This window comes from Osmerus eperlanus, chromosome 14 (assembly GCF_963692335.1).
Source record: "Osmerus eperlanus chromosome 14, fOsmEpe2.1, whole genome shotgun sequence".
NCBI lineage: Eukaryota > Metazoa > Chordata > Actinopteri > Osmeriformes > Osmeridae > Osmerus > Osmerus eperlanus.
The window spans coordinates 170,938-181,864 of record NC_085031.1 but is presented as its reverse complement, the minus strand read 5'-3'; the positions used below and the strand labels follow the sequence as shown (position 1 = coordinate 181,864).

At 41.9% G+C, this 10,927-nt stretch overlaps 1 long non-coding RNA gene across 1 annotated transcript; it reads right to left on the bottom strand.

The window, feature by feature from the left end:
* Positions 1 to 7,352: 7,352 nt before the first annotated feature.
* Positions 7,353 to 9,820, bottom strand: LOC134033778 (uncharacterized). The gene is made up of 5 exons (XR_009932163.1): positions 9,576 to 9,820; positions 9,106 to 9,396; positions 8,906 to 8,982; positions 8,360 to 8,789; positions 7,353 to 8,098 (listed from the first exon to the last, which is right to left on the bottom strand). It is a non-coding gene; the product is annotated as an uncharacterized LOC134033778 (long non-coding RNA).
* Positions 9,821 to 10,927: the final 1,107 nt, after the last annotated feature.

The following is a 10,927-nucleotide window of genomic DNA, read 5'->3' as shown; positions in this document are numbered from 1 at the left end:
GTCAGTAAGCAACATAATTTTTCTTATGCGTAGACTACATGCGGCAATCCTTACAAAACACGACAACATTTTCATTGTCAAACACAAGCCATTCCCGACCCGTCGGCCATTTGGCATTACATTTTCTTTTCTGCCTCGTTCCTCTTCTCGCCCCCAGAAGTTTGTCCTAACCACCGCCGCATTAAGTTAACTTTTTACTTTACTTTACTACTCTAGCTCTTATTACCTCCTATGATCCGCTATGCTTCGTTTTACTTCTTCCTTGTGTTTTCTGGTGGACGTTTCCATGGTTTCTCGCGCCCGGTTTCACTTCAACTGCGCGTAGCCAATGGGCGTATAAAGCGTTATCACGTAGCATTACGGCACAGTGTTCATGGGAAACTTAGGAAGTACTGCCAGGGGGATAAATGACCGAGAACCATTCCGAGAACAGAGCCTTATGTATCATTCATCTAATGCCTCATGTATCACCGGCCAAACTGGCTAGTGAGTTTTTATTAACACCCGCCAAAATGAATTTTAACCCGCATTTGGCGGGTTGGCGGGTGTTAATTTAGAACCCTGAATATATCGGTTATAGGTCCGGACCCGGATAGGGAACCGCCTGGTTGCTTGGTGCCCCTGGAGTCTTGGTTCCCCTGGGCAGTTGTTTAATCATATGGGCAACTGGGCCCATATGGTTAATCCGGCCATGAATGTGTGCCAAAATGATATCCCCTGACAAGCCATGCTGATCAATTTGATCTACTAAGGCCAGTCTGCCAATACTGACACGACTAATGTCTTCCCTTCATCTCTCGAATCTAGGTGTCCCTATCTGCCTTCGATCTTGTGCAGCTGCGTTGGTCTGAAGATAACCACGCCCCTCTCGTTGCATGTGAGACTGGAAATAAATACAGCGCAGAAATAAAAGTGGTGTTCGGAAATATATGTGGCGTTAGGAAATAAAAGTTTCAAAAATAAATAAATGTGGCATTAGGAAATAAAAGTCCCATGAAATAAATAGATGTTGTCTTTACAAAAACGTAATTTTTTAATAAATACATTGATGTAGGTAAATGGATTCAGCTATATAATTATATGATGCTATATTTATATATTTATTGCCATCTTTTTTAATTTCAGGGTTTATTTCATAGCCATATTTATTTATGTATTTATCTATTTATTTTCCGATTTATTTATTTAATTGTGACTAACACGGCGTTCCATAGATCAACGCAGTTTAACTGAAAACACAAACTATGCGTGGTTATCGACCAGAAAAGGGTGGAGTGCAATCTCCACGGGGAGGAGATCTTGTCCCAAGTGGAGGAGTTCAAGTATCTCTGGGTCTTGTTCACGAGTGAGGGAAGGATGGAGCGCGAGATTGACAGGCGGATAGGTGCGGCGTCTGCAGTGATGCGGGCTCTGCATCGGTCCGTCGTGGTGAAGAGTTGAAAGCCGAAGCTCTCTATTTACCAGTCGATCTACGTTCCTACCCTCACCTATGGTCACGAACTGTGGGTAGTGACCGAAAGAACGAGATCGCGAATACAAGCGTCCGAAATGAGTTTTCTCCACAGGGTGTCCGGGCTCTCCCTTAGAGATAGGGTGAGAAGCTCGGTCATCCGGGAGGGGCTCAGAGTAGAATCACTGCTCCTCCGCGTCGAGAGGGGCCAGTTGAGGTGGCTCGGGCATATGATAAGGATGCCTCCCTGGTGAGGCCCCGGGGAAGACCCAGGACACGCTGGAGGGACTATGTCTCTCGGCTGGCCTGGGAACGCCCTGGGGTCCCCCCTGAAGAGCTGGTGGAAGTGGCCGGGGAGAGGGAAGTCTGGGCCTCCCTGCTTAGGTTGCTGGCCCCGCGACCCGACCCCCGGAAAAGCGGCAGATGATGGATGGATGGACAAACTATGCATGCCCGAAGAAATCCATGTCCGCGCGCGATTAGCCAATGCAGGGCAATTCCCTTAAAGGGGTCATTGACTGCAAAACCGAGTTTACCTTGTCATAGTTGAGTAATGGCAGATCAGTTGGTAAAATGGACGTACAGTGAACCTCAAAATACATTGACACCTCTTTCCTATGTAAATCTCACAATTTTAAAATGCTGCTGTAAAAAAACGGTCAAACGTTTAAAAAAATCCACGAGTTTCAACTCGTGGCTCTACCCTATTTGGCTCTGGTCTGTACCTTTGTCACCAGGGCTCGAAATTGGCACCCGCCAAGCGCCAATGGCGTGTAGATTTTTGGGCTGGCGACTAAATTGTGTCCGATGCTCTGCCATTTTGCGAGTGAAATTGCAGAGTACAGCTCCCGACTACCGCGCCCGTCATGGTAAAAAAAAAAGCTTGCAACACCAACACGAAAAGTTGTGCGCGCATCTAGGTGGCAGAAAACCGCGAAGATAACCTTTATAAAAGCTAGAGAATGACATGGATAATACAAATAGTTAGATTTAAAAAGACAAAAAAGGTTGAGGATGGTAGCATTTAAGAGAGAAAGCAATTCCCCATTGATCTGTCACATCAGAATTTTGATTTGGGTCACGAAAGTCTTGAAATTTGAGTGAGTGCGTCGCCAGATAGACCGCATAGTCTTACGAGGCGGCAGCCATGTCTCTTTCTTGGTCGCGTCATGTCACAAAGTTCATAATTTTACAGTTCGGTCAATTCTACAACAAAAGTTTTACACCAAAAAAGTCAAGCAGGGCATTTCAACAGATATGGGAATTCTGCTTTTAGCCAGCTAGTCCGATGCGAAGAACAAACCTCATGGACAAGGACAACCCATCTCACATTGAGCAAGAGGAGTAGTAAGCCCCTGGAACCCCCTGAATTAATAAATTATTTCAAAAAGTAAAATTGGTTGATTTTGTTTAACCCATTCTGTGAGTGATTTACAATGATATTAGAATCATAGGTATAGGTTGTTTATGTCAAACAATTTCAGAGTAAGTCTGAAATACCAGGTTTAATTTTGGCCGGTAAAAAATATTATTGGCTGGTAATTTTTTTCATCTACCAGCCATTTTGGCTGGTAAGCCAAAAAGTTAATTTCGAGCCCTGGATATATTATTATGGAATTAATTCATTTTGACGGAACGTTTCCATTTTAACCGGCACATCTTTTTGTTCCAACTAAATGTGGTTTCTATCTTACTTGTCCAATACAAAGGTCCAATCAGGAGCTTTAATAACTGTAATCACCATGACAACTCACTCACTGAAAGTTGTCAAATTATGAATGAAACAGGCTCGGTAAAAGAAATCAGATAGTCTGGCTATCTTCAGCAGATTCGTATCTACAAAAGGCAGTCCTCCCTGACGTGTTTGGTGTAGAATGGAGTGAAATACAACATTGTGAACACTCACTGCCAGTGAAACACAGGAAAAAAGCTAGAGCTTTTTTGTCACGTGGTTCCGGTAGCTCGCTGTAGTAAAAAAAAAAAAAACACTGCTGTCAACCTGTTTGAATGGTTTTCGGCGGGACAGACAGCAGCACCATCTCGATTCACGGATATTTTCGGTACATTAACACAATGTCAATAGGGGTTATGCGCAACATTCTTCCGGGTTCTACAAAACAGATGTAACTACTTCCGGCCGTCCGCTACTGATGTAAACACAGCGTAGTAATGGCCACCTTCGGTGTTTACAGGAGCAAACGTTACCCTTAATTACAATTTCCGATGTACACCGTATTGCCAAACGGACGTCCAGAGCCCCGAGTACTCTGTTAGACAAGGTATTTAAGTTTTACGCCTCCTCATTTATTCATAATTATGAAGGTATGTAATATGTGTAGCTTTTGCTAATGGCATCGGATATAGCGATAGTGTTAGCTAACTATCAGTAGTTAGTTTAGACTTGTATGCTATCAGTAGTTTAGTCTTTTATTTTTGCTCGCAGACGATTAAAACAGTCAAACGAAGACTGCATTTTAGCGATGGGGTTATAGTACCAACAGTATAATTACTACGATGTCCTGTGTGTTTATGCTGGTCAACCGTTATGTAATCCATCTGACTGTAGGTCTAATGTGTCGACTGTAGGTCTAATGTAGACTGCTGTTCTGGCAGGTGTTTCAGATTTCTAAAATATTGTTAGAATAATGATAAAAGTACTGAGTGGATGAATGCTGTATCTTCTTGTCCACCAGTTTCAAACAAAGACAGGTTGACCGGTACTATCAGTGTCAGAGCAGCTTGTCACAGGTCCATGCAGAAGAATAAAAAACCACACAGCTTGAGAGTAGGCTAATGTTTAGGGATGGTTTTGGGTATTCTGTTCAATTTTGCAGTCTGTTCCAGTTCAATGACTGCAGCATAGCATGCGTTCATCAAGCCTCTCAGAACGAAAATATTTACATTACAACTGCTTTCATTTGACCATGAGCATGTTCTTGACTCTGTAAACATTCTTCTGAGACACTTGATAAATGGCTATAGTCTACCTGTTAGTGGAGAAGTAAGGTAATTGGGGCGAAGTTGATTGACAGTAAATCTTTCTATTGCAACATATTTGGTATGGTATACCTCACCTCGTATTGTAATAGACTTGTAGGAAACCCCTTGTCAACAAACGTACCCCAGCAACTTTACTAGGCCAATTCCTAATTCAGCGGTATCTGAATAGTAGCAAAATTCACTTCAAAAACACTTCAAAGGATACATCAGTATCAATGTTTGTCTAATTGACTCTTTGTGTATTTTACACAGATAGTGCTACGTGATTCAGAACCTGTCGTCATGACCTCCAGTCAGTGTTCGTGCAAAGCTGGCACAGCAGTGTGTAATGACACTGCTGCACTGCTCTTTCAGACAGCTCATTACTCAGAGCTCAATATCCAGGTTGTCCCCCCTGTTCATGCCTGCACAGAAACTGAACAACAATAGCACAAGCCCAGAACTACAGTAAGGGTTGAGGCAAATGTACTGTATATGTATGTAAGAGTTAGGCTATGTATGCAGCAATAAAAATGGTAAATTGCTAAAAGAAAGTATTGTGATCTAAGGTCAGAAGCATTTTGAGGTGCAGCGTAATATAGTGGAGACTCAGTTTATTTTCCGAGCGGTAAATGGGACTGCACCCGACTACATCAAGTCTCTCCTCCAGCCTTACACCCCCACCCGCCAACTACGGTCTTCTTCTGACAACCGTCTGGTGGTCCCACCGCTCAAGAGTGCCCGGTCCCAACACAAGCTCTTCTCCTGTCTGGCCCCCAAATGGTGGAATCAATTCCCCACCTCCATCAGAGACACTGACTGTCTCCCCACGTTCAAGAAAAGGCTCAAGACGCACTTGTTCCGGTACTTAGGAATGATTGGCTGGACCTGATGTTAGTTTCCTCCAGGATCACAATGACTCTTATTGAGAGACTTGTTGCTCTTGTTGGTTAGTTGTAACTGACTTAAAGTTATTGTACTCGCTGTGAATTATATTATTGTTGCTTGCTTTTTCTACAGGTACACACTTGCACTTCTGAAGTTCATGTTGTTTAATTGTAACTTGTCTAAACATGCTCTTATGGTTCTTCCCTTTGGGACTTATTTGGTTTTTCACAATGTATGCTTCATGTTTTGGCTACCCGCAATGTTTGGGGCTATCTCATTGTTATGATCAGTGACCTATGCACTTTTGTAAAGCTCTCTCTTGGAAGTCGCTTTGGATAAAAGCGTCTGCTAAATGCATAAATGTAACTATCCCTCCAACGTCAACAGCTGCAAAGTTCCATAGTCTTCGGGTCTTTTACCAAATGATGGAGTGGAAAGGGGGAAGTGAACGTATGGACCAAAAGACTGGGGGTGGCATGTTTTGGATGGGAGATTTATGCCAATAATGACCATCAGGTCATTGGCAGAAGGATGATTGGATGAAGATTGGGCCGATGTATTTGTCATATGAATGGTGTTTCTGCCTATTCAAATTAGAGCATATTCAATAAGTGTGGAGCTCATGTGCATATTCAAATTACTTTCAAAATAAACTTGTAATAAAAAGTTACTTTTCATTTATACTTTTACTATGTTAAGTTTTATTGTGGTAGGAGTAAAGGAAAAAATTAAGCCTATTTGGGTGTATTTTGGGCATATTCGATTAGTGTATAGCTCATTTGCATATTAACATTCATTTTTAAAGAAACTTGTAATGCAAAATGTTGTACTTGTCATGGGTAGTTTCATTGTGTAAAGTTTCATTTTGATAGGAGTAAAGGAAAAAATAGCCCCATTGGGGTGTAATGTTGCCTGGCCTTATTGGCACACATCTCGTATTGATGAGAATTTAACATATTTCCTCAACTAGGATTTCTTAGGACTTTTAGTATGTTGTTCTGGACACCTCATAGAAATGATCTAAGCTGCAAAAAAAAATGTTTTACAATTAATCTGTTGTAAAACGCTACTTTGCCTGGACTAATAGTAACAAAGTTACATACTAGCTAGTTATAACAGTTACACAGAAAGAGACACAATATGACAACGAAGTCCAAGTGGACTCAAAGAACGCAGTGTTCGGCAATCAACTGCAACAACTACCAATGTGACAGTATTTATGCCTTTCATCGCTTTCCCAAAGACCCTGACAGGTACATTTTGTCGGTAGCGCCGCCGAATCTTATGCACCTGCTAACTTTAACGTTTTTTTTGTCTAGTAATAGGCTAGTGAACTTAATTCCTTCTAGGAACTGCAGGTCCTAGCCATAGAAACCAGAATAATGATTTATATGGATATGACAGTAAATTAAAATGAGCTTCTTAAATTAATTTGCTGAATTCATATATTTCATTGATAATTATTGATGATTATTTGTGTATACTGTAGGCTAATGTTGTAATGTGTACTGTAGAGCTAGCGTACCTCCTGGGAAACGGTCTAACGTTAGGCTATTATAACGTTATATAAACTCATCACTTTATTCTTACCTGTCACACTTAGCCTAATGTAGAGAGTAATATAATTTATAAAATGCTTGAACTTCTCTGTCAATATAAGTTCTTTGCATCACCAAGCGCTGCAGATGTGTACGGAAATTAGAAGCGGAAACGATTACATCTGTTTTCCGGTTCGAACGCTGGGCGCTCCGCATAACCCCTATTGGTTACTGGTGTGTTGTATCATGTATGTCTGATACTTTATTAACATTTATGTATTACATTAACTTATAATACATAACGCAATATTGTGAAGCAGAGCTAGAAATGGCTATGCTAGCTACCATAGTGTACCAACTGTACCATACTATACATACCAAACAGTAGCCTAATGAGGACTATATTTTTCCACTTAACGTTTAACCTTCGACTGTTGAAGTAAATGGGACTTGTTAAACGTTTTTTTATTCATCGGCCCACTTACAACTTACCACATTAACAACACTTAAATTTGTAGTACTTGATGCAAGTTGAATCTAACCATTATCACCAGCAACTGTTCAATAGAAAAAAATAGAACAGAATAAACAAGGCAACCAATTGCATTCAATAAAACATTTTATTGTATAATATGTCCAGTGTTCTTCCACTCCTTTTGTTTGTAGTGATCCGGTGATCTAAATGTCTGCTGTTCACAAACCTCAGACTAGGCACACACAAACACAATCATTATAGTGGTTGAAATGCAGTATAAAATGTCAAATTAATGAGCTCCTGCACTTCATATGATTCTAGAAGACAAGGAGATTATGGTTGGCTGTGCAGCATGCTCCAATCGGTCTGAGAGAGGGATCCGGATGTATGGTTTTCCAAAAGATACAAACAGGAGAAAAAAATGGATGGCGCAAGTTGGCAGAAGGCACCTGACCATCGCAAGAAAATTCAATAATAGAAAACTGTGTGGTGTGAGTTTAAGTTGTCTTTATACATTTCACTTGTGGATCAAGGACCAATATGTTTACTGTAATATGTACATGACTATAATGAAATTGGGATTGACAATTATGGGGTGAGTCTGGAATGCATGTGGAAATTAAACTCAAGCCATTGTGCCAATATCATCGCAGGCACATTTTGAGGGAGACCAATTCACAAAAACAAAAAAAGGCCAACTGGAATTGAAGGCTGATGCTGTTCCCAGCATATTTCTGCATCATCCTGAGCCCAAGAAGAGGAAGGGTCCTAGTGAGAGAACCACCAAAAAGCCTTTAGTACATGTTAATTCAGTGGCCAGTGACCACACCTACTGTCACATGATGAACTTTGGTATGAACAATGTGAACTTACAATGAATCTAACATTTATAATTGCACACCCTCCCCACCTTATAACACTAACAATGCTATGTCATCATTTCAGATACTGAGGGAAGTCTGAGAAGGGAAAGTGAGGGAAGAGAGGCTATTGAAGGTTTAGACTGTGAGGAAATTGAGAGGGGCATACCAGCAGCCAATGAGCCAGTCCAGTGTCCAAGTGAGCCAATAGCCAGTGTCCAAGTGAGCCAGGTTCCAGTGCCCAGTGCCCCAGTGAGCCAGGATCCTGTGCCCAGTGTCCAAGTGAGCCAGGGTACAGTGATAAAGACCTGAGGGAGGAGTTAACAAAACAAATAGATCAGACAAGAAGGTTACAGGCAGCCCTACATTGTCAAAAAAGAATGAATGTGGTCCTACGGAAAAAAATAATAATAATGGAAAATAAATTTGGAACAATGTTATCAAAAGATCAGATAAAATCGAGTGGTCTGAAGAGTAAGAGAAGCATACGATGGGGAAATGACATCCTTAAAAAGGCTATTCAAATCCGTTTTGCTACTGGCTCAACAGGCTACAAACTTCTACAGGACATGTTGATTCCTCTCCCCGACATCAGAACCCTGCAAAGACGAATACAGCACATTAAGATGGAACCAGGAGTACTAGGGGAGGTGTTTGACATGCTGAAGCTGAAGGTAGATGGCCTGACAGAGATGGAGAGGGAGTGCGTACTTACTCTGGATGAGATGTCAATCACACCAAGCGTGGAGCTGCACCTGGGAACAGGGAAGCTGTATGGGGATGTGACGTTACCTGGCCACACAGGAGAGGCAACACATGCGTGTGTTTTTATGTTGGCAGGGAGCACGACAAGGTGGAAACAAGTAGTGGCCTACCACTACAGTGGCAATTCCACTAATGGGGCCATTTACAAACCTATTGTCTTGGACATTATTCACAGAGCAGATTCCATCGGGCTACATGTGATTAACGTCACCACTGACATGGGCAGCCCTAATCGGGCAATGTGGAAGGCCTTTGGAGTGGACCACAACAAAACGTCTGTCCCACATCCAACAAGACCAGACAGGAGGCTATACTTCATGCCAGATGTCTCACACCTGGTGAAGAACTTGAAGAGTGCCCTGGTCCGCGGACAGACGTTCACAATCCCACCAGATATGGTAGAGGGAGAACCTCCCCTCCAATGAAGCTTCAGTCGGTCCACTGAAAGATTTGGTTAATTTACAAGAGGGGATGGCTTTGAAAATTGCTCCAAATATCTCAATGAAAACCCTTCAGCCCAGTCATTTTGACAAGATGAAGGTAGGCCCTGCACTAAATGTATTCAGCAAGGCAACAAGTGCTGGCCTGAAATATATGGTTGAGAAGGAACAACGACCCACCTCTTACCGGACAACAGCATGGCTCCTGGAGCAGGTAGACCACTGGTTTGATCTCATGTCCTCTCGCCACCCAGTAATGGCACTGAGCAGGCACAAGATGGAGGAGTACCAAAAGGCCATCAAGTTCCTCCAGGACACGATCCAACTGTTCCGTAGGCTGAAGATTGGACAACCAAGTAGCTGGAAGCCTGTACAAACAGGGATTGTGATGGCAACATCTACAATACTGTCCATCCAAGAAGACATGCTGTCACAGGGACACTTGTTTGTGTTGACCAGCAGGTTTACCCAAGACTGTCTGGAAAACCTATTTGGCTGCATCCGACAGAGGAATCCAGTCCAAACTGCCGTGGAGTTTCACCAAGCACTGAAGTCAATTTCTGTTGGGCAGTTTTTAAGAACAACAAAATCAGGAAGCTATCAGGAAGATGAGAACAGCCTTTTGGCTGACTTTCTGGATGCAAAGGAGACCTTACCCAGTCCTGCCCTGCGTGTGGAGGAGCTGATGGAGCGCAGTCCTGCACCTGACCTCACTAAAACAGAGACCTGCGCTCTCTACCATCTGACAGGATACATAGTAAATCAAGTTAACAAATACTACAACATTTGTAACTACAGAGGGTACAATTTCTGGGGAAATTGTAGGGTGTGCTTGCTTGCGTCGGTTGGACAGGGGTCCGTTTTTTAATGACATTTTTACAACTGATATTTCTGTATTTTATATAAAAATGCATACTTATTATTTATAAAGATTACATAGATTTAAAAGCATCTTTTTTTTGTTGCTCATTTACAACTGAAAATACGAGTGAAGTGTAGAATGAAATAGATGTCTTCTCATTTCCCCTGCAAGAGGCAGCCTCATCGTTGAATCAAAACGAATAAATTTGAACAAATTGACCTAATCTCTAAGACTTAAACGTCCTTTTAAGTTTTCCATTCTCGTGATATTTTCAGGCATTTAGCCTACTCATATTGCATTCATTCATGAATAAAGAACCCCCTTTGAAGATTATTCTACGACGTTACCGGCAGTAGAAGATGGAATCGCGATTCAAACAGTACCATCTGCTAACTGAAAATATGCCCCCAAAAACGTAAATAAGCTTGACATTTATTTAGTGGAAAATCGCTCATTCATAAAAAGCTCACTGGTAGCGATCATTGTCAGTAACAACGCAAAATGCGATATAGCCCTGTGTGGAGAAGCTGCCCCGGTAAATTGTACTACTACGGTACAGTACTAGACTACTGCTGTGTTCGTCTCGGTAGCGATTGCGTTGGTTGAATTGGATTTAACGTTCCGTTGTACGGTTTAGGCTGAAATTAATTATTTTCATGAACAGATTGAC